At 42.2% G+C, this 25260-nt stretch overlaps 1 protein-coding gene across 4 annotated transcripts in view; it reads right to left on the bottom strand.

Moving 5' to 3' along the window:
* SLC36A1 (solute carrier family 36 member 1) overlaps nucleotides 1-25260 on the bottom strand; it is a 62675-nt gene that overhangs the window by 36502 nt on the left and 913 nt on the right. Inside the window, exon 1 of one of the 4 annotated variants that reach the window (XM_042993936.1) lies at nucleotides 9229-9249. The exons of 1 other annotated variant lie outside the window; for it this stretch is intronic. The gene's annotated coding sequence lies outside the window, so the exon portion shown is untranslated. Of the gene's footprint in view, nucleotides 1-725; nucleotides 991-8965; nucleotides 9167-9228; nucleotides 9250-25260 lie in introns of those variants that run through there. 2 more of the 4 variants (XM_007093421.3, XM_042993925.1) reach the window with 2 other exon arrangements.

The raw sequence follows: 25260 nt of genomic DNA on the forward strand, positions 1-25260 counted from the left end.
CAGGTTCCAGAGCCACAGCTGACTTCCTCTCCCTCTCCACCATGCCCTCTGGCCCGGCCTGTACTTTTTGGAGGTCACCGGCGACCCCCATCCCCTTTTCTTGCAACCAGCCTGAAATGCAAGCAGCTCAGAGGAAGAGCAGGAGCATGAGAGGGCTCTCCATTGGCCCTCATCTCAAGACCTCCCCTCCACAACTCCCCTTGTTTTTATTGCTACGGATTTGCCAACGTTTTAAAGATAGTGAAAGAAAAAACCCTTTCTGTTGTGTGTTGGGGAAAGATGGCAAGGGTATCGTCCCCAGGGTGGATTTTCTCAGTAATGCTACTACAGAAAAGAGAAAGAACAACGACTCCTCTGAGCTACACCAGAAGGATACATTTGGGCAGTTCCAGAAGCCTCCAGAATACTAGGCGCTACACTAAAAGAGCCCTCAGAGGTCGCTCCACAAACTGTGCATTTGACAGATGCAGAATCAATCCCAGAACGATGAAGGAACCTGTCTGCTACAGCCAGGTAGCAGCAAAGCAGGAAACGTATATTGTGCTGCCCTGCCCGAACCTGGAAACATCTACTGAATGCACTGCCACTGGCAATGAGGGAATATTACAATGAAAGGAAGCCAACTTCCTGCCCTCCAAGAATCTCCAATCGAGTGAGGAAAGGAAGGTACATGTACATTAAAGATTACAAATAAAAATCCTTCTGACACTGGCAGACTGGCATACCTGCCTCCCTGTGACCGGGCTCTTCCCCAGCCTAAGCCCCGGAGCCTGATGTGCTGTCTCAGATACCTGGTAAGGAGACAGGAATGACAGGCATCACAATACCATCTTGCCAGCCCCCAACACTAGCTGCCAGAGGACAGCTCTGTGCTGAGTGTTCCCACAGGTCAAGTCCCAGGGGACTCTTCGGAAACTGGCCCTACTCTGGCACCTAAGCGATCCAGGGTGATCTCATTTTCTCCCGAGTGTAATGGAGAGAGGACCCACATAATCCCACAAGGAAAGCGCCTGGCAGAAAGCCAGTAAGGGCTGTGGAAGTCTCCCAGAGGATCCTGCCCAGCTTCACCACTAGGGCGACTTTGTTAAATACCTAAGAGGGCATCATTGACTCACATGCCGGAGGGATTCAAAGAAGTCTTCTAGTTCTGGGGCAATTAAACTCATAAGAGGATCAGGGGGAGAAAATCTATAAAATATCTTAACATGACAGTTGAAAGCTGCTATTTAGGCAAGAGCTAATAGGTCAGGTTCTACGTATGGCAGAAGGCCTGGGTTCTAAGCCTGCCTCTCTCGCCAGTTTCCTTACTAACTTGGAACAATTCTTTTATCCCAAATGTGCAGAAAGGGGTAGAGGGCAGTGAATTGAAAGATCTGTCAGCTTCTCTCTAGCTCCAGTATTCCAAAAATCAACTAATTATTTATGCAAACAGAAGAGAATTTCTTTTCCAACATACCAAGTGTCTGAGGAATAGAGCCATCCAGGTGACTCATGCATATTACTGAGGGAGAAGGGACAGAATACGGGGACTGACAAATCCCCCTACTCCTCCCCAACAACCAGGAAACTACTCTATTGATTACTTGGCACAGATGCTCAATTTATTTCAAATACTGCAAAGAGGTGTCTTTATGTTGTATATAAAAACTGAAGTTACCCACAGCACAATATCGGCAAGAAACTGCTCAAAAAAAGAAGCTGAAATCTATAGATCTGAAGTCTGAGAAACAACCACAGGACGTGGGAGATGTGGCTTGGCCACTGCATGCATGCTGAAAAGAAAAAATTAACACTATTTACGGGTTTTAGCTGATGATCAGCTCAACAGACAGATGCCAAATAAGCTAATTCTAGGTTGCTCTAGGATGAGAGAGAACCCCCGGTAGTCGACAGCACTGTTTTTGCCACGCACGATATTCTGTTCCAGGCAGTACACTATAAACAATGCTAAACTGTGGTATAGTGAGGGCTCACCACCAACAGGAGGAGGGAGTGGAAAACACCTAAATGAGGAACGACTAGAAGCAATGAGAAAGTTCAACCTGGAGAACTAGCAACTTGGGAGGTATAAAAACTGCTTCCAAAAGCTGTCCTATGGGTAACACTTGTCCTGTGGGACCTCAAAGATGAGTCAGAAAGAGGGTCAGGAGGTGGGAAGTAGAGGGAGGCAGGCCTGTGGCTAGACATAAGGAAGAGCCTTTATCAGAAGGAGTTGTCCAATGGAACAGACTGCTCTGGGAGACAATGTGTTCCCCACCCCTGGGAAAGTCCAAGCAGAAGACCTTTCTCAGAGCGGTGAAGGAGGGGTCCAAGCGCTCTAGAGGGTGCGGGCAATCACTCCTCGGAGTTCCTCCTATCGCTCTTTCTGGCCATCAAGGCAGCCTCCTCTTGCTCTCTAGCTGTCCACACTGAGTGCTAGCCTCCAAGGCCACCCTGCCTCTGGGCTCCCTTTGATTAAACCTGGTTTCCAAGTCTATTGTGCAATTGAGATTTCTGCCCTGTGGGAGATTTTAATAGCACCTGTTAACTGTTTAAATGAGGGGCAAAATATGTGAGAATTCAAGACAAGCTTGTCCTTTATTTCAGGCTCTTGAGGACAAAGAAGAGAGTTTATACATTATGTGTGGCCCATCAACACAAACTCAAAATCTTCATTAGATACTTAGACCCAAAAGGGTGAACACTACAAACTAAGAAATGTCTACACGTGCGGTGGGAAAAAATTTTTTTCTTTAAATATACATTCAACCAAAATTGCAGTGAAATATCAACTATCTGTATAATCTTAATAAATTTTACTTTTTTTTCCTTACATAAACTATTTTTTAGTTAGCAATATTCTCATTATTTGAAGGTTTTCCCCCACTTACTTCATATCTACTATTCCCTAAATCCGTAAAGTACACACACTAATGATGTGTAGTTGCAATATAACAGTCCATCATTATACTGATATAATAATTTGCTTCGCTAGCTCCCAACTGTTGGATATGAAGCTTATGCTTTCTTTCTTTTTTAAATCTCTTACATCACATCTAATAGGAATTCATACACATAGTGTTTTTTTAATTTTGGAGATACGCTTTGGGAGTAAAACTAGGTGAATACACTCATTTTTATGGTCCTTGCCACACAAATGATTGAACTAACCTACAGTGTCACCAGGAATGTGACTGTCTCTTCATAACTCCGCCAATGTTGGCTTTTATCATTTTTGTTCTTTTAAATGGATGGGTGGTCCCTTGTACTTGTTTTATTTTACATTTCTCTGATTTCCAGGAAAATAAAAACTGAGCATCTTTCATCCACCTATCGGCCTCATAGTAAGTCACTTTTGAAAATATGAAAATGTTCTCAAAATAACCAAATAAGAGTTTACTGGTTGGTTTCTATTCCAAATTCAGTACAATAAACAGGGCCAATTCCAACAAAGGAAGGAGAGTCCACCTATACATATTTATAGCTCTTGTCTGGGGCCTATGGGAAGGTAGGGGAGGGAAAAAAAGGAATGAAGGGACGGAGAGACAGTACTAAAGTGTTATTTATTTAGCTTCATTATCAAAAACTGAACAATACCTTTATGGGTGCCTTGTAAACACATAAAAATTATCCACTAAAAACTAGGACAATTAATAAGTTCAGCAAATTTGCAGGATACAAGGTCAATATACAAAAACTAGTTGTATTTCCATGCAATTGCAAGGAACAATCTGAAAACTAAGTTGAGAAAACAGTTCCATTTACAATAGCATCAAAAAGAATAAAATTCTTAGGAATGAATTTAAACCAAGTAGGTATAAGGGTTGTACATGAGAACTATAAAATATTGTTAAAAGAAGTTAAAGGCCTAAAAAATTGAAAAAACATCCCAATGTTTACGGTTTAGAAGATTCAATGTTGTTAATACGGCAATATTTCCTAAACTGATCTGCAGATTCAGTGAAGTCCCTATCAAAATCCTAGTTGCCTTTTTGCAGAAATCGACAAGCTGATTCTAAAATTCATATGGAAATCCAAAAGGCTCAGATTAGCCAAAACAATTTTGAAAAAGAAGAACAAAGTTGGAGGACTTCCCAATTTCAAAACTCAGTACAAAGCTACAGTAATCAAGACAATATGGTACTGGCATAAGGATAGACATACAGATCAATGGAACAGAACTGAGAGTCCAGAAAGGGACCCCCACATCTATGGTCAATTGATTTTTGACAGGGTGCCAAGATAAGTCAATGGAGAAAGAATCATCTTTTCAACAAATCGTGCTGGGACTACTGGATAGCCACACTGGAACTCTACGTCACACCATACGTACAAATTAACTCAAAATGGATCAAAGACCTAAACACAGGAGTGAATACTATAAAACTCTTAGAAGAAAACATAAGTGTAAATCTTCATGACCTCAGATGAGGTCGTGGTTTCTACATATGACAGCAAAATCACAAGCAAAAAATAATTGGTAAATGAGACATTATCAAAATTAAAAAACATTTGTGCCTCAAAGGACGCCATCAAGAAAGTGAAAAACAAGCCACACGGTGGGAGAAAACTTCTGCAAATCATATTTCTGATCAGAGACTTAAATCCAGAAAATACAAACACTGTTACAACTCAATAATAAAAAGACAATACAATTAAAAAATAGGCAAAGCATCTGAATAACTATTTTGCCAAAGAGGTGGAAATGGCCAATACCACCTGAAAAGATACTCAATATCACTAGCCACCAGGTAAATGCAAATCAAAAGCCACAATGAGATACTACTTCACACCCACCAAGATGGCTAAAATCAAAGACAGATAATAATAAATACTGGTGAAGCTGTGGAGAAACTGGAATCCTCGAACACAGTTGGTGGGAATGTGAGATGGTGTAGCTACTTTGGACAAAAGTCTCACGGTTCCTCAAAAGGCTAAATGACCCAGCAATTCTACTCCTAGGTATATCCTGAAATGAAAATGTATGTCCACAGAAAAACTCGTACACAAATGGTGATCCCAGTATTATTCCTAATAGCCAAATGTGAAAATAAACCTGATGAATGGATAAATGAAATGTGCTGTATCCGTACAATACTACTTAGCAATAAAAAGAAATTAAATACTGACATAATACCAAATACAAAAATAAATTAAGTACTGACAAATACATGTGACAACATGGGTGAACCCTGAAAACATTCTAGTTGAAAAAAGTCAGTCACAGAGCACCATAAAGTATATGATTTTGTTCATAAGAAAGTCTAGAACAGAAAATAGATTATTAGTTGCCTACGGTTTAGGGTAGGGAGTTAAGAGGAATTAGCAGTGACACCTAAGGGACAGAGTTTCTTTTGGAGTGATGAAAATGTTCTAAAATGGATTTTATGCACATCTCTGTGAATACACTAAAAGCCAGTGAATTGTACACTTTAAATGGCTGAAGTATATCCCATGCCATTTGAATTATATCTCAATAAAACTGCTTAAAAAAACCAAACAGATTTCTGACCCCAGTCTGATTCAACATGAACAGTTTATTTTTAACCAGCTTCCTAGATGATCCTGATTACAGATGGATTCATACTAAGCACTAGAAAAATACATATGATGTTATTATGATAGGTGTACTCCAGGCCTCACCTCCTACCAGAGTTCATGGATCGGTGATATTTGCAGACTAAAATTGCCACCCATTATTCCTAAACGATTACATTGGGTTAGACTTTGGAACCCAGAGAAACAGCGAATTCTCTAGATGCGTTTTCTTTTCTCTGTTGCTGGGATTCCAAAGTCATGAACAAGGACACAGATTGTGTTGCTATCTGTGATCTACAAGGAGGAAAGTGAAAATCTCTAACTTCCACGTGATCTGCTGTTTTTAAAGGGCATCAGATAAAACTCCATCTAACCTACCACAGAAGTGCATTCCATAATTTGACTCCTGCCTAAATGAGCCTGGTGAGAGGGCAGCTGACCTCAGCGGTCTCTGCCCAGGAGGGGCTAAAGACGCAAACACGCTCACTTTTTACCCACAGTCATAAAAACCACTAAACGTCAGAACCAGGCGTGACTTATAGAAGATAAAGCCCCAGCTTCTCATTCAAAGGTGAGAAAACCAAGGCCCCAGCTAGTTAAAGACTTGGGATTAGAATATAACATTCCAGATTCTTAGTCAGTGTTTCTATCACACCATAAATTCTCTCTCCTCCCTGCCATCTTCCCTGGAACAAAACTGGGGCCAGGATTAGGTGTGCATGGGGAATTCTGCATAATAAAAGACACAACAAGTTCAGAGTTAGATGTGATTATCACCGCAGAGAAGTTCAAGAACAAGAAGTCAGAAAGGTCACTATGCACACCTATGGTTCTGCAGTTCTTTTCCATTCCATCACTCTTGGAATGAGTCCCCATTTGGGAAATGGTGATCTATGTGCCATGAGCATCCCAGTAACCCAGATAGATTTCTGACTTCACGGAATAGGGAGGCACAGTGGAGTATTTTCTACTGGAGAGGGTCATTGAGAACTGGCCCTGGGTGTTAAGGCTTCCGAGAGAAATGTTTGGGAGATAAGAGGTGGCACCAAGTGCAATATCATGTAGTTTCTATTCTGGTACATTTAGAATGTCCCATCCACTGGACCCCACACCCATAAAACAGCTAGCTTTGTGTACTTAGACCCAGTAAGGCCTGGCTTAAGGAAGGAGCCTCAGGATTCCTCCACGGCCCCGGACGAGGCAAAAAGACTCAGTGAGAGTTTCCTCTACAGGACAAAGAGAAAAGCTATCCTAGGTGTTAGCGGTCGTCAGCCAGTCACACACTTCTGGAAGGGGTTATCAGAGCCAGGCCAGCAAAAGTAGAAACCAAAGTCCATTTACTCAGCCCAGTTCTAGGACCTTGCTTTCAGGTCATGGTAGAAAGAAATGTATCATTAACAGCACAATGACTCTTCAGAATCCGACCTTGGAAGAGATATCAAGCATTTAAAGAATTGAGACACTCCCTGGGGAGGGAGGAGGAGGAATAATAAAAAAATAATAATAATAAAAATTAAAAAACCAGGAGGGGTACTTAACAGGAGATGAGACAAAGGGGAAAGTAACACGTTCACAAAACTGGCCATCTATCCTACCCACCCTACTTCACATTCTCCATGCTAACAAGTCCAGTCCTAGAATTTCACAGAACCCCTGAGTTGGAAGAAAACCTAACACTCTATCTAGCCCAAAGCTCTACCCAATACAATAATCTAATCCATGACATTCCCAAAAGTAATTGCCAAGGGACAATTATCTCCAGTGACAGGGAGCTCCATGCTCTGCGTTGCCACATGAAAGAGCACTTATTCTTAGAAAGTTCTTCTGCTCACCCAAAAACCACTTCCCTTTCGGCACTTGCATCCACTGGTCCTAGTTATAACCTCTGGAATACCGCAGAAGAAATGGAATCTGCCTTTAGAATAGACAAAGACAGCTCCGAGCCCGTCACGCTGCCACAGAGGTGACGCCGAATGAACGGCTACACGGTTTAAAGGGAAAATAAGGACTCAACGGCAGGTGATTATAAATGGCACCATCAGCAAACAAAGGAAAAGAGACTTAATACCATCATCGCAGCAGCCTCTTCTTCATACAGCCTCCACCCCACAGTCTCAAACTCAGAGCAAGAGATCCAGTCTTTTGTGTCCCCTTTACTTCTTGACAACAAAAAAATCTTTAAAGAAAACATACTCTAAGTGCACACGTGAACGACTATAGACTAGACCCTCGACAAAGAGTCAAAGAGGGGCTTGATCACGTTAAAGTGATTAAAGACCGTCAAAATGACTTTCAGCGGTCAGCATTTATCTTGGACATAATACAGAGATAAGAAGAAAGAGGAGGATTTCATGGCAACCCAGAAATAACTGAAGTAGGGAACCGCTTCCTGGACAACTGGATTAATCTTTGTTGCACAGTGGTAGTACTACACACAGGGGAAAACCCTCTCTGAATAGAAAACAAACAGACCCTGATGCACCGAATGTCAGAGCAGACGAGGTCCTTAGGGATTCAACTTCATCACGGTACAGGCTGGGAAACCTACACCCACTCCAGGATGGGAGTCACCCAAGGTTGCAAAGCAAGTGTCAGAGCTAGAACACAGTCTCTCAATTCCCCAATCTCGGCTCTTTCCGTTACACCATGCCGCTATGTTATTTTAGCAAGCCTCAAACGACTGCATGCAAATAACCAGTATTCCCCAAATGACACAAGCTACAGAAAACATAAAGCCAAGGCCTTCGCATTCTTCGAGTTAATGGCCAGGGCGTTCCACAGCCCCAGCTGCGAGCCACCTTCTGCAATTCTTATTTCATATCTCAGTATGATTTACACAAAATTGCAGGACGGTTAGAAGCAAAGCCTCCAGAATGATGAGTCTGCAGAAAAACCGTGAACACTGAAACAGGGAACCACACCCAGAGCCAAGCCAATCCGGGAGATGGAGACCGTAGAGGTAAAAAGGCAGAGCTAGAAGAGAAGAGGACAGGAAGAGGGTGCCTTTCCACATGTCAAGTTTTCCGCAGGAGGCAGTGTGGGGAAAGGCGAACAGCCGCTGGAGGTTGGGGCGCAGGTATGCCACTAACTCACTGGGTGACCTTAGGCAAGCCCCGACCCCTTCCAGATCCTCCATTTCTCCAACTGTCCTAGAATGGGGTTGCACCAAGTGATTTCCCAGGATCCCAGTTCTGGTATTCTATGACCCAAAGACCCACTATTAGCAAGTCCCCGGCAGGGCTCCCACAGGGCCGGTCACTTGTCCCAGGCGACAGGACCCCCTTGGGAAGCGTGGAAGAAGTCCTGGCTGGTAGGTAGGGTGACCTTTCTCATCCGGGCACCTCAGTTTCCCCACCTGTCAAACGGCAGGGGGAGGTCAAGGGATAGAGCGCGAGGGAAAAGGGATTCTCCAGTTGGCCTCATCCTGGGAGGGGTGCCCGCATCTTACCGCGGCTGAGGCGGGGGAGCCGAGGAGATTCGGACCTGCACCCCAAGCCGATCGGTGCCTGACCCGGAGCATCCGCTGAGCCCCAGAGGAAGGCGAGGTGGGTCCTGCAGGAGGCGGTGACTCGCCGTCAGCCCCGGCCCATCAGCGCGCGGACGCACCGCTCGGGCTCCGGCTCAGGCTCGGTTCCGGCTCTGGCTCCCGCTTCAGCTCAGCCCACCCGTCCCCGCCTCAGCTCGGAGCCCCAGCCATCCCCCCCCTCCCACCTTTGCTGCCCGGGCAGCCGCTTCCGGGCCCCGTCACGTGATCCCGGCTCCCCAGCCGGAGACCCGGGTCACGTGTTCCAGCGCGTGGCAGCTCCCCTCCACCGGGGAAGCTCCGGAGCCCGGCTCCGCAGCACCACCTGGCGACCTGTTGCTGACACGGCAGGCAGGGCCGGGGGCCCCGCAGAACGGGGCGGGGCTTTGAGCTCGGAGCGTGGCTGGCGAGTCCCCAGAGCTCTGTCCCCTGAGCCGTGAGCTCATTTCTGCACATGGTGTGCTTTCCTTAACACGTTTCGGGGAGCGTATGTTGCTTTTATAATTTAAAAAAATACATCTTTTTAAAAATCCTCTTGTCCTATTTTTCGAAGCTTACACAAACTCATTTGTGGTTGCTCCTGGAAATGGGACTGTGAGGTAAGGCAACGTTAACTTTTTAACATATTTAAAATTTTAAGTAATATTCTTAAATGGATGGCAACATCTCAGTATGTTTGAGGTGTATGTGTTACTTAGCCTTCTCTTTCCTCCTTCTCCCTGAATTTTTCCTTTAAAAATTATGTAACTAACAAATTAATTAATTAATTTGAAATTATGTAACCATTCACACACACACACACACACACACACACACACACACACACACACAAAAGAATAAACTCTTGATAGAGCTACAAAATGGATAAATATTAAAATAATTCTGAGTAAAAGAAGTCAGAAAAAATATTCCATTTACCTAATGTTCTAGAAAATGTTAAATAGTCTCCAGTGACAGAAAACCTGTCAGTGGTTGCCTGGAGTGGGTGGGAAGGTCAGGACTGGAGAGATTATAAAGGGGCATAAGAAAACTTTCAAGGTGACAAGTATTTTCACTACCTTGATTGTGCTGATGGTTTCATAAGTGAATATGGATTTTAAGTTATCAAATTATACACATTCAATACATGCAGTTTAAAAATAAATTTTTAAAAATATGTGCAGTTTATTGTTATGTAAATTATACCTCCATAAAACTGTTAAGATAGTAGAAATTATATATTAATATATTGTTATTATTAGAAATGTTAGACAATATATAGATATATAAACAGTGAAAATTTCCCTGCTCCCAAATTCACGCTTTTCCTCCAAAGACTTACAGTTGCCAGCATGTGAGTATTGTTCTCCATACGCTATACTATGCGCTTATAGAAATATTTATACAGAGAGACATATACAGATTTGTGGCGTTAAAATCTAGAATCATGAATAACAGTACTTACTGTTTTGCTTAAGACCCTTACTCTTAACTATCTATATATACTGTCTCAATTATTTCATAAACATATATTACTTTATATATATATATATATATATATTTAAAGCCTTTGTATGTTCTATGACCCATATATATATTTTTAATGTTTATTTATTTATTTTGAGAGAGAGAGAGAAAGCACAAGCTAGGGAGGGGCAGAGAGAGAGGGAGAGAGAAAGAATCCCAAGAAGCCTTTGTGTTGACATGGGACTTGATCTCACAAACCAGGAGATCATGACCTGAGCAAAAGCAAGAGTCAGTCACTTAACCAACTGAGCCACCCAGGCACCTCACCATGTTTTATTTATTTATTTATTTGTTTATTTATTTATTTTTACATTTATTTATTTTTGAGAGACAGAAAGAGACAGAGCACAAGTGGGGAAGGGCCAGAGAGAGAGGGAGACACAGAATCAGAAGCAGGCTCCAGGCTCTGAGCTGTCAGCACACAGCCAGACATGGGGATTGAACTCACAAACCATGAGATCATGACCTGAGCTGAAGTCGGATGCTTAACCGACTAAGCCACCCAGGTGCCCCTCACCCCACCATATTTTTTAAAATATCTACCCCAGTTGGTTCATTTCACCAGGGAAAGAGAAAAGAATGCAGGTTCGTGCTCAATTCAAAATAGCAAGGCCAGTGAGTTCATCTCATCCCTGGAAGAACCCAGCAATTTATTGACTGATCAGTGCCAGAAACTGTGCTTGGAATGCTTCTGAGCCCAGGTTACCTCCAGGTCTTGAATTTCATTGATTCTATGGCTCCTTCTGATGTCATGGTCAAGAAAGCCCGATCTTAAGAGAACCAAAGAGCTCCCTGTTGGAATTACTGATGCAAGGGTGACTTTGCCTTCCCCAATTGGCTCCTGGGAGGCACTGACTATAATAAGGATTCTTTCTTATATCTGGCCACCACACTCTTATTAGAAAGACCTTTGCATCATTTTCAGATACTGTTAGGATTCTATCAAGCTTATCATTATGCAGTCATAATTAGAAATTAACACAGTTATAGGGCGCCTGGGTGGCTCAGTTGGTTAAGCGTCTGACTTAGCTCAGGTCATGATCTCATGGCGCATGAGTTCAAGCCCCGAGTTGGGTTCTGTGCTGACAGCTCAGAGCCTGGAGCTGCTTTGGATTCTGTGTCTCCCTCTCTCTCTCTGCCCCTCCCCCACTTGCTCTCTCTCTCTCTCTCTCTCTCTCAAAAATAAACATTGAAAAATTAAAAATTAAAAAGAAAAGAAATTAACACAATTACATCTCCTTGTCATTCCCAGAGAACTTTTCCCAACTATACAAATCCCCACCTCTGCTTCCAGTTTACTCAGAAGTATAAATGAAGATTCACTGTTCAATATGGATGCATAAATAGGGGCACCTGGGTGGCTCAGTTGCTTAAGCATCCAATTCTGGCTCAGGTCATTCATGATCTCCCGGTTTGTGGGTTTGAGCCCAGTGTCGGGCTCTGTGCTGACAGTTCAGAGACTGGAGCCCGTTTCAAATTCTGTGTCTCCCTCTCTCTGCCCCTCCGCTGCTTGTGTTCTCTCTCACTCTCTCTCTCGGAAATAAATAAACACTTAAAAAATATTTTTAAAAATATATGGAAGTATACATAAAAAAGCACTTTGACTCTTTTACTCCTCGAAAACTATGCAAAAGCAAAACGTAAAAACTCTGAAAACTCTATTTTCAGCAAAGGGAGAAGATAGAATCCACAGATCCCGAAATATGTGTAAGGGCTAACAAAAGCGCTGAGATCAGACAGAAGCTATAAAGGAAAATGGAAAAGAAATTCAAAGAGAAGCAAAGGGACCCCGTGGGGACAGATCTCAGGAATGCAACAGTGAAAACGCTCTTCCTGAAGAGGAAGAGCTCACTTAGAGCTGCTCGGCTCTATTTGTTTTGTTTGCAACAATGGGTGTGGAAACAGTTCAGCAAGACTCAACAAAAGCTCTCCTGAATCTGGTTTGGATCCGGGAAGCCAGGAAGATAAAGATAACAGCAAGAAGCACAGGGATGAGCCATATTTGCAGGAAGCAATTGGTCTATGGCAATGAAACAGAAACGACTGGAAATACACTTGTTGTTGAGGATGTAAAGCAACTGGCAGTTTCATCCACTGCTGGGGGGAGTGGACAGTGATGCAACTGCTTCGGAAAGTTGTTTTGATGGTTTTTTATGAAGTTAAACACATATCCTGCGATCCAGCAATTCCACTCCTAGGTATTGACCCAGGGAGAATAAAAGTGTTTATCCACACCAGGGCCTTGACTAGGGGGAGGCAAGCAAGGTGCCGCAGATGGGACATTTAAAGAGGCACTCGCTTTTAGGATTGTACAGGCGCAGGGTTGGCACTTACATGAACACAAGAGCGGGTGCCTCCTTAAATTTTGTGACCTAGGCTTCTTGTCTTGCCTCACCCGGGTCCAGGCTGTGGTCCACACAGACTTGTATTCAAATTTTCACAGCAGACACCTTAATAAAGCTAAATCAGTGACAACCCACACATTTATCAATAGGTGAATTGGTAAACAAATTGTGGCATATAGAGCAGAAAGGAGCTATTGATACATGCAAAAATGTGGATGAATCTCATTATGGCTAAGTGGAAGAAGCCATACACACAAAACTGCATACTATATGATTCGGTTTATATAAATGTAAAGAATGGGCAAAACCGAATCTAGTGACAGAAAGCTGAACAATGGTTTCTTGACATGTGTCAAAGAAACATGTGGGGATTGGCTGCAAAGGGACACAGAGAGCTTTCTGGAGTAATGCTAACATTCTATATATTGATTGGGATGCTGGTTATATGGGTTTATTTTTTTACTTATTAAATTAAATACTTATTAAATGCAGGGCTCGATCTCACGAACTGTGAGATCATGACCTGGGCCAAAGTCAGACATTTAACCAACTGAGCCACATGGGCCGGGGGCGGGGGGGGGGGGTGGGGGGGTGGGGGGGTGGGGGGGTGGGGAGGGAACCTAAAATACGTTAACTTGATTGTATATAAATTGTACTCCTAAAGGTTCATTTAAAAATTGTAAAGAGATTACAAGACATCTGGGAAAACCTCCAAGACAAAAGAATAACCAAATGCACAAACACATGAAGCATTTTGGAGGAGACCATGCAAAAAACAAACACGCAGACAAATATCCTCAGAGAGACAAGATGTTGCCATCATGACATAACAACGATAGCAACAACAAAAATATTGCTTTTATTTATTTATTTATTTATTTATTATTTTTTTTTTTTTCAAAGCCTATACTTTGTTTGGGGCCTCTTACTAAGCTATTATTTCCTAGTCACAGGAAATGCAGACTGATGGATCTTGAGTTTAATGAGTGATTAACCATTACAGGGACTCAAGTTAACAAGTTGCATTTATTTTCCAAATATGTTTTTGTGTTTGCTTCATTCATTCTTTCATAAGAATCTTGCTCACTTATGTACCAGGCACTGGGCTAGATGCTATAGGCAACACAGACACTTACCCAGTGAATTATAGTGCAGCCTTATAAATGTTATAGTAGTGGTGTTATGTACAAAGCACAGGAGAAAGAGGATAGATTTGTCTGGGAAAGTCAGGAAAGGCATGATACAATAACTTATCAAATGAGTGACTCTTCAAATTTTTAACATTGTAACAATTTCACAATTCCAAAATTGCTTGAAGCATACATCAAGTGAGAACTGTACTACCACCAAAAAAAAAAGAGAGATTTCTTTACCAGGCGTAATCATGTATATATGTTAACTAAATGGGAATGTCTGCCTCACCTCAAACACTGTACTTCATGTATTTCAGTTCTTTTTTTTTTTTTATTTTTTTATTTTTTAATATATGAAATTTACTGTCAAATTGGTTTCCATACAACACCCAGTGCTCATCCCAAAAGGTGCCCTCCTCAATACCCATCACCCACCCTGCCCTCCCTCCCACCCCCCATCAACCCTCAGTTTGTTCTCAGTTTTTAACAGTCTCTAATGCTTTGGCTCTCTCCCACTCTAACCTCTTTTTTTTTTTTTTTTTTTTCCTTCCCCTCCCCCATGGGTTTCTGTTATGTTTCTCAGGATCCACATAAGAGTGAAACCATATGGTATCTGTCTTTCTCTGTATGGCTTATTTCACTTAGCATCACACTCTCCAGTTCCATCCATGTTGCTACAAAAGGCCATATTTCATTTTTTCTCATTGCCACGTAGTATTCCATTGTGTATATAAACCACAATTTCTTTATCCATTCATCAGTTGATGGACATTTAGGCTCTTTCCATAATTTGGCTATTGTTGAGAGTGCCGCTATAAACATTGGGGTACAGGTGCCCCTATGCATCAGTACTCCTGTATCCCTTGGATAAATTCCTAGCAGTGCTATTGCTGGGTCATAGGGTAGGTCTATTTTTAATTTTCTGAGGAACCTCCACACTGCTTTCCAGAGCGGCTGCACCAATTTGCATTCCCACCAACAGTGCAAGAGGGTTCCTGTTTCTCCACATCCTCTCCAGCATCTATAGTCTCCTGATTTCTTCATTTTGGCCACTCTGACTGGCGTGAGGTGGTATCTGAGTGTGGTTTGGATTTGTATTTCCCTGATAAGGAGCGACGTTGAACATCTTTTCATGTGCCTGTTGGCCATCCGGATGTCTTCTTTAGAGAAGTGTCTATTCATGTTTTCTGCCCATTTCTTCACTGGGTTATTTGTTTTTCTGGTGTGGAGTTTGATGAGCTCTTTATAGATTTTGGATACTAGCCCTTTGTCCGATGTGTCATTTGCAAATATCTTTTCCCATTCCGTTGGTTGCCTTTTAGTTTTGTTGGTTGTTTCCTTTGCTGTGCAGAAGCTTTTTATCTTCATAAGGTCCCAGTAATTCACTTTTGCTTTTAATTCCCTTGCCTTTGGGGATGTGCCGAGTAAGAGATTGCTACGGCTGAGGTCAGAGAGGTCTTTTCCTGCTTTCTCCTCTAAGGTTTTGATGGTTTCCTGTCTCACATTCAGGTCCTTTATCCATTTTGAGTTTATTTTTGTGAATGGTGTGAGAAAGTGGTCTAGTTTCAACCTTCTGCATGTTGCTGTCCAGTTCTCCCAGCACCATTTGTTAAAGAGACTGTCTTTTTTCCATTGGATGTTCTTTCCTGCTTTGTCAAAGATGAGTTGGCCATACGTTTGTGGGTCTAGTTCTGGGGTTTCTATTCTATTCCATTGGTCTATGTGTCTGTTTTTATGCCAATACCATGCTGTCTTGATGATGACAGCTTTGTAGTAGAGGCTAAAGTCTGGGATTGTGATGCCTCCTGCTTTGGTCTTCTTCTTCAAAATTACTTTGGCTATTCGGGGCCTTTTGTGGTTCCATATGAATTTTAGGATTGCTTGTTCTAGTTTCGAGAAGAATGCTGGTGCAATTTTGATTGGGATTGCATTGAATGTGTAGATAGCTTTGGGTAGTATTGACATTTTGACAATATTTATTCTTCCAATCCATGAGCAGGGAATGTCTTTCCATTTCTTTATATCTTCTTCAATTACCTGCATAAGCTTTCTATAGTTTTCAGCATACAGATCTTTTACATCTTTGGTTAGATTTATTCCTAGGTATTTTATGCTTCTTGGTGCAATTGTGAATGGGATCAGTTTCTTCATTTGTCTTTCTGTTGCTTCATTGTTAGTGTATAAGAATGCAACTGATTTCTGCACGTTGATTTTGTATCCTGCAACTTTGCTGAATTCATGTATCAGTTCTAGCAGACTTTTGGTGGAGTCTATCGGATTTTCCATGTATAATATCATGTCATCTGCAAAAAGCGAAAGCTTGACTTCATCTTTGCCAATTTTGATGCCTTTGATTTCCTTTTGTTGTCTGATTGCTGATGCTAGAACTTCCAGCACTATATTAAACAGCAGCGGTGACAGTGGGCATCCCTGTCGTGTTCCTGATCTCAGGGAAAAAGCTCTCAGTTTTTCCCCGTTGAGGATGATGTTAGCTGTGGGCTTTTCATAAATGGCCTTTATGATCTTTAAGTATGTTCCTTCTATCCCGACTTTCTCAAGGGTTTTTATTAAGAAAGGGTGCTGGATTTTGTCAAAGGCCTTTTCTGCATCGATTGACAGGATCATATGGTTCTTCTCTTTTTTTTTGTTAATGTGATGTATCACGTTGATCGATTTGCGAATGTTGAACCAGCCCTGCATCCCAGGAATGAATCCCACTTGATCATGGTGAATAATTCTTTTTATATGCTGTTGAATTCGATTTGCTAGTATCTTATTGAGAATTTTTGCATCCATATTCATCAGGGATATTGGCCTGTAGTTCTCTTTTTTTACTGGGTCTCTGTCTGGTTTAGGAATCAAAGTAATACTGGCTTCATAGAATGAGTCTGGAAGTTTTCCTTCCCTTTCTATTTCTTGGAATAGCTTGAGAAGGATAGGTGTTATCTCTGCTTTAAATGTCTGGTAGAACTCCCCTGGGAAGCCATCTGGTCCTGGACTCATATTTGTTGGGAGATTTTTGATAACCGATTCAATTTCTTCGCTGGTTATGGGTCTGTTCAAGCTTTCTATTTCCTCCTGATTGAGTTTTGGAAGAGTGTGGGTGTTTAGAAATTTGTCCATTTCTTCCAGGTTGTCCAATTTGCTGGCATATAATTTTTCATAGTATTCCCTGATAATTGTTTGTATCTCTGAGGGATTGGTTGTAATCATTCCATTTTCATTCATGATTTTATCTATTTGGGTCATCTCCCTTTTCTTTTTGAGAAGCCTGGCTAGAGGTTTGTCAATTTTGTTTATTTTTTCAAAAAACCAACTCTTGGTTTCGTTGATCTGCTCTACAGTTTTTTTAGATTCTATATTGTTTATTTCTGCTCTGATCTTTATTATTTCTCTTCTTCTGCTGGGTTTAGGCTGCCTTTGCTGTTCTGCTTCTATTTCCTTTAGGTGTGCTGTTAGATTTTGTATTTGGGATTTTTCTTGTTTCTTGAGATAGGCCTGGATTGCAATGTATTTTCCTCTCAGGACTGCCTTCGCTGCATCCCAAAGCGTTTGGATTGTTGTATTTTCATTTTCGTTTGTTTCCATATATGTTTTAATTTCTTCTCTGATTGCCTGGTTGACCCACTCATTCGTTAGTAGGGTGTTCTTTAACCTCCATGCTTTTGGAGGTTTTCCAGACTTTTTCCTGTGGTTGATTTCAAGCTTCATAGCATTGTGGTCTGAAAGTGTGCATGGTATAATTTCAATTCTTGTAAACTTATGAAGGGCTGTTTTGTGACCCAGTATATGATCTATCTTGGAGAATGTTCCATGTGCACTCGAGAAGAAAGTATATTCTGTTGCTTTGGGATGCAGAGTTCTAAATATATCTGTCAAGTCCATCTGATCCAATGTATCATTCAGGGCCCTTGTTTCTTTATTGACTGTGTGTCTAGATGATCTATCCATTTCTGTAAGTGGGGTGTTAAAGTCCCCTGCAATGACCACATTCTTATCAATAAGGTTGCTTATGTTTATGAGTAATTGTTTTATATATCTGGGGGCTCGGGTATTTGGCGCATAGACATTTATAATAGTTAGCTCTTCCTGGTGGATAGACCCTGTGATTATTATATAATGCCCTTCTTCATCTCTTGTTACAGCCTTTAATTTAAAGTCTAGTTTGTCTGATATAAGTATGGCTACTCCAGCTTTCTTTTGGCTTCCAGGAGCATGATAAATAGTTCTCCATCCCCTCACTCTCAATCTAAAGGTGTCCTCAGATCTAAAATGAGTCTCTTGTAGACAGCAAATAGATGGGTCTTGTTTTTTTATCCATTCTGATACCCTATGTCTTTTGGTTGGCGCATTTAATCCATTTACATTCAGTGTTATTATAGAAAGATATGGGTTTAGAGTCATTGTGATGTCTGTATGTTTTATGCTTGTAGTGATGTCTCTGGTACTTTGTCTCACAGGATCCCCCTTAGGATCTCTTGTAGGGCTGGTTTCGTGGTGACAAATTCCTTCAGTTTTTGTTTGTTTGGGAAGACCTTTATCTCTCCTTCTATTCTAAATGACAGACTTGCTGGATAAAGGATTCTCGGCTGCATATTTTTTCTGTTTAGCACACTGTAGATATCGTGCCAAGCCTTTCTGGCCTGCCAAGTTTCAAAGGAGAGATCAGTCACGAGTCTTATAGGTCTCCCTTTATATGTGAGGGCACGTTTATCCCTTGCTGCTTTCAGAATTTTCTCTTTATCCTTGTATTTTTCCAGTTTCACTATGATATGTCGTGCAGAAGATCGATTCAAGTTACGTCTGAAGGGAGTTCTCTGTGCCTCTTGGATTTCAATGCCTTTTTCCTTCCCCAGTTCAGGGAAGTTCTCAGCTATAATTTGTTCAAGTACCCCTTCAGCACCCTTCCCTCTCTCTTCCTCCTCTGGGATACCAATTATGCGTATAGTATTTTTTTTTAGTGTATCACTTAGTTCTCTAATTTTCCCCTCATACTCCTGGATTTTTTTATCTCTCTTTCTTTCAGCTTCCTCTTTCTCCATAACTTTATCTTCTAGTTCACCTATTCTCTCCTCTGCCTCTTCAAGCCGAGCCATCGTGGATTCCATTTTGTTTTGCAATTCGTTTAAAGCGTTTTTCAACTCCTCGTGACTGTTCCTTAGTCCCTCGATCTTTGTGGCAAGAGATTCTCTGCTGTCCTGTATACTGTTTTCAAGCCCAGCGATTAATTTTATGACTATTATTCTAAATTCACTTTCTGTTATATTATTTAAATCCTTTTTGATCAGTTCATTAGCTGTTGTTATTTCCTGGAGATTCTTCTGAGGGGAATTCTTCCGTTTGGTCATTTTGGAGAGTCCCTGGCGTGGTGAGGACCTGCAGTGCACTTCCCCTGTGCTGTGGTGTATAACTGGAGTTAGTGGGCGGGGCCGCAGTCCGACCCGATGTCTGCCCCCAGCCCACTGCTGGGGCCACAGTCAGACTGGTGTGTGCCTTCTCTTCCCCTCTCCTAGGGGCGGGATTCACTGTGGGGTGGCGTGTCCCGTCTGGGCTACTTGCACACTGCCAGGCTTGTGTTCCTGGGGATCTGGCGTATTAGCTGGGGTGGGTAGGCAAGGTGCACGGGGGCTGGAGGGGCAGGCTTAGCTCGCTTCTCCTTAGGTGATCCACTTCAGGAGGGGCCCTGTGGCAGCGGGAGGGAGTCAGATCCGCTGCCGGAGGTTTGGCTCCGCAGAAGCACAGAGTTGGGTGTTTGCGCGGAGCGAGCAAGTTCCCTGGCAGGAACTGGTTCCCTTTGGGATTTTGGCTGAGGGATGGGCGGGGGAGATGGCGCTGGCGCCTTTGTTCCCCGCCAAGCTGAGCTCTGCCGTCCGGGGGCTCAGCAGCTCTCCCTCCCTTTGTCCTCCAGCCTTCCCGCTTTCCGAGCAGAGCTGTTAACTTATGACCTCCCAGACGCTAAGTCGCGCTTGCTGTCGGAACACAGTCTGTCCGGCCCCTCCGCTTTTGCCAGCCCGACTCGGGGGCTCTGCTTGGCCGGCGAGCCGCCCCTCCGCCCCGGCTCCCTCCCGCCAGTCCGTGGAGCGCGCACCGCCTCGCCGCCCTTCCTACCCTCTTCCGTGGGCCTCTGGTCTGCGCTTGACTCCGGAGACTCCCTTCTGCTAATCCTCTGGCGGTTTTCTGGGTTCTTTAGGCAGGTGTAGGTGGAATCTAAGTGATCGGCAGGACGCGCTGTGAACCCCGCGTCCTCCTACGCCGCCATCTTCCGGATCTCCCATCAATATTGCTTTTAAAAAATATTGTTAGGGGATGGAAATTAAGAATGTAATAACAAAAATGAAGAATCAAATAGAAGAGTAAGAAGATGAAAATAAAGAAATTGGTTCTTTTTCATTAATGAATATTTATTATATGTGCCAGCCACTGGGCCTAAAACAGTGAACACAATAGACAAAAATCCCCGCCCTTGTGAAACATTTTAGGGAGGGAAGAGAACAAAAATAAATAAGTAATATCCATGTCATGTCAGCGGGTGTACCTGCTGTGGAGGAAAATCAGGAAAGTGGGAGAGGGAGTCTAGAGGCAGAGAGGAGGGATTGAAGCCTTTTTAAATAGTCAGGAATATACTACTGAGAGGTGATATCTCAACAAAGTCCTAAAATAGGGGAGGAAACAATCCCTGTGGACTTCTTTGAGAAGAGCATTCTGGGCAGAGGGAATAGCATGTTCTAGGAGCCCAGGAGGGAATGTGCCTAGCCTATTGGAAGAATTAAAAGGAAGTCAGTGTGTGCATGATACTGTATGTAGAAAACCCTAAAAACTCCATCAAAAAGCTACTGGCACTGATAGGTGAATTCAGTAAGGCCTATTCATTCAGATAGGTGAATTCAGTAAGGATACAAAATCAATATGCAGAAATCTGTTACTAATAATGAAGTAGCAGAAAGAGAAGATAAGAAAGCAATCCCATTTACAATTGTGCCAAAAATAATAAAATAGCTGGGAATAAGCTTGACTGAGGAGGTAAAAGAACTGTACTCTGACAATTACAAAGCACTGACGAAAGAAATTGAAGATGGCAATAAACAAATGGAAAGATATTCCATGTTAATGGATTGGGAAAACAGATACTGCTAATATGTTCGTACTACCCAAAGCAATCTACAGATTTAATGCAGTTCCTATCAAAGTGCCAACAGCATTTTTCACAGAACTAGAGCAGCATTTTTCACAGAAGTAATCCTAAAATGTGTATGGAATCACAAAAGACCCCTAATGGCCAAACAACCTTGAAAAAGAAGAACAAAACCTGAGGTAACACAATCCCAGATTTCAAGATTCATTACAAAGCTGTAGTCATCAAGACAGTATGGTAGTGACCCAAAAACAGACACACAGACAAATGGAACAGAGTAAAGAGCCCAGAAATAAACCCATGATTATATGGTCAAATAGTCTATGACAAAGAGGCAAGAATATGCAAGGGGAAAGAGACAATCTCTTCAACAGATGGTGTTGGGAAAACTGGACAGCTACATGAAAAGAATGAAACTGAACCATTTTCTTATACCATACACAAAAATAAACTCAAACTGGATTAAAGACCTAAATGTGAGACTTGAACCTATAAAAATCCTAAAAGAGAGCAGAGGCAGTAATTTTTCCGACCTCAGCTATAGCAACGTTTTTCTAGTTATGTCTCCTGAGGCAAGGGAAACAAAAGCAAAAGTAAACTATTGGAACTACATCAAAATAAAAAGTTTCTGCACAGCAAAGGAAACAATCAACAAAACTTAAAGACAATCTAGTGAATGAGAGAAGCTATTTGCAAATGATATGTTCAATAAGGTATTAGTATTCAAAAATATAAAGAACTTATCAACACAACACCATAAAAAATAATCCAATTTAAAAATGGGCAGAAAACATAAAACAGACATTTCTCCAAAGAAGACATACAGATGGCCCACAGACACATGAAAAGATGCTCAACATCACTCATCATCAGGGAAATGCAAATCAAAACCACAATGAGATACCTCACACCTATCAAAATGGCTAAAATCAAAAACACAACAAACAACAACTGTTGGCAAGGATGTGGAGAAAAAGCAACCCTTTCACACTGTTGTTGGGAACGCAGACTGGTGCAGCCACTGTGAAAGGCTCCTCAAAAAATTAAAAATAGAATTATCATATGATCCAGTAATTCCACAACTGGGTATTTACCCAAAGAATACAAAAACGCTCATTCAAAAAGATATTTGCACCCCTGTGTTTATTGTGACATAATTTACAATAACCAAATTATGGAAGCAGCCTAAGTGTCCATTGACAGATGAATAGATAAAGAAGATGTGGTATGTATATGTAACAGAATATTACTGAGCCATGAAAAAGAATGAAATCTTGCCATTTGCAACAACATGGATGGACCCGGAGGATATAATGTTAAGTGAAATAAGTAAGACAAATACCATATGATTTCACTCATATGTGCAATTTAAGAAACAAAAGAGATGAACAAAGAAAGAAAGAGACAAACCAAGAAACAGACTCCTAACTATAGCAAACAAACTGATGGTTACCAGAGGGGAGGTGGGGGGGGGTGGTGTGAAAAGGGGATTAAGAGCACACTTATCATGATGAGCACTGAGTAATGTATGGAAGTGTTGAATCGCTATACGGTACACCTGAGACTAATATACCACTGTACATTAACTATATTAGAATTAAATAAATACAAGGAGGTCAGTGTGGCTGTAGCAGAATGAGCTATGGCAAGAGAAGTAAATCAGGCCAGAGCAAGCACAAGTGGGCGAAAACTGTACAAAGCTCTGTGAGCCATTTTAAGGACTTTGGCTCTTACTCTGAGTGAGATGGGAAGATATTGGAGGAGTCTGAGCAGATGAATGCCATGATCTGACTTGGGTTTAAAAGGATGCTCTGGGGGCACCTGGGTGGCTTAGTCGGTTGGGCATCCAACTTCGGCTCAGGTCATGATCTCACGGTTTGTGAGTTCGGGCCCTGCATCGGGCTCTGTACTGACAGCTCAGAGCCTGGAGCCTGCTTCAGATTTTGTATCTCCCCTTCTCTCTGCCCCTCCCATGCTCATGCTCTGTCTCTCTCTGTCTGTCAATAATAAATAAACGTTAAAAAAATTTTTTTTTTAAAAAAAAGGATGCTCTGCCTATTGGGTTGATTTAGGCATGGGCAGAAAGGGGAGACCAGTCAGGAGGCAGTTTCTATAATCTGGAATAAGATTATGATGATTTGACAAGAGTAAGCACAGTGAAGATGGTGAGAAGTGGTCAATTTCTGAAAAATAGTTTTATGGTAGATTGGAAATGTTAAATGTCGATGGAAGGAAATGGAGTATGAGAGAGAGGAGATAAATACTTTGGCCTGAACCACAGGAAGAGTAGAGCTGCCTTCTACAAGACCAGGAAGACAATGGCAGGAGCAGACCTCTAGGATCAGTGAGTCCAGCCCCCTATCCTTTGGTGGGGAAACCAAGGCCCAGAGAAGAGGAGCGGTGCACCCAGAGTCTCACACAGGTCATGTGTCTCTTTGCTCTAGTAAAGAGCCCTTGCTTTGGAGCCCTTGGCCCCCACATCATACAAAGGTAACAAAATAACATATAGAGAATGATTACATTTTGTTAAAAAAAAAACAGGGTGTATATGCACACGACAGTCTGTATGCACATGAGTTACGTGAATTTAAGGTAGTGTGATATAAAAATATTAGTAAAGATCCACTTTGTATGCAGAATTTACAGCCTTTAGAATCCCACCCAAATTCAAAATTTCACAAAGTATGTCATAATAGCCAGACTGATGCTCAGAAGGGCACAGTGAATTGTCCTACACTATAACTTCCGTACGGTGGCCACTTTGGCTGGGACACAGAAGTGCCCACCTGGTCCTTCTGTGAGAATACAGAGAGAAATGCCCTGGTCACATGGCACTTGTGTGAGAGGTCTGAGTAGTTATTAGCTGTAGCATGAGCATTCATCATTAGTATAATTTAAAACATTCTGTAAGCCATAACGATATAATTCAAGGATTCATTAAGTGGCACAAGTGCTGAAAAATGAATTTTAAAATCCTCAGTTTGGGCATGGGTATTAGAAGACATAATATTCCTATAACGAAGGCTGAACATCATCATGACATCACATGCTGAGGACTAGGGAGAGTGCATCCTGCAAAATAAATTAGGAACAGAGTGGAAATGAAAAGCAGCAATTTAAAGCAAAGACCCTGCTAAGGAAGCAAATACCGGCTCAAGTACATAGGAAAAGTGCTGGTGCCAGATCGACCCGTTATAATGTGCCTCTTGGCCAAGCTGTTGTGATTTTTATAATGATCTGAAAGGCAGTGATAATGATAAGATGTTTTACCACGAGTATTTCTGTGGTAAATGGAGTACGTTTAAAGAAAGAAGAGTATGTTACAAAGCTAAGACACTTAGGCGCTCCGGAGTCCCAGAGAAAAAAATGTACGAGTGCTTCAAAAGCCCCTCCTGTGAATCCAGGACGAGTGCTGTGCCACCAATATTGGCATTCTGATGCCTGGGAGAGTGTGTGAGGGACAGAAGATTCTGCAGACACAGAACTGGGAGGCGCAGGTGAAAAGATGGCAAGGGGTGCATCAGTCCGACAACCTGCACTAGCCCCCAGGATTACAATGACAGGAGCGTCAATGCACGTGTGTGAGACCCTTGGAACCAAAGGCTGCTCACACAGGAGGGCATCACAAGAGCACGGTTTAAACGTATTATACTGCTTTAATGGAGGGAAGACTTTCCCAGTGCTGTGCGATAGCCAATGGGGTATCACAAATGGGTTATGGGGTGCTGAGGTATTGATACTCTTGCCCCTTGAAGCAGCCAGGCAGGTCCCAAAGTGGCTAGAACTCCTGAGACAGTTAGCTCTAACCATAAACAGGCTTTGTTCTTTCATCCTGAGGACCTAGAAAATGTTATTTTCTACATGTTACGATATAAAAAAGACTGGGAAACGCTGGATAAGTAGAGTATAGATATAATTTCAAATGGAGACACTTTGGAGAATGAAAGGGGCCTCGTTAATATTTGCATCAGGACAATCGGCATAGAGTGGGACTGCTCCAGGTAAACTGGGATGTATGATGGAGTAGGCAGATTAATGGTCTCCAGAGATGTCCACATCCTTATCCCCGCAACGCTTAGACAGCAAAAGGGACTTTGCAGATGT

This window comes from Panthera tigris, chromosome A1 (assembly GCF_018350195.1).
Source record: "Panthera tigris isolate Pti1 chromosome A1, P.tigris_Pti1_mat1.1, whole genome shotgun sequence".
Classification (NCBI taxonomy): Eukaryota; Metazoa; Chordata; class Mammalia; order Carnivora; family Felidae; genus Panthera; species Panthera tigris.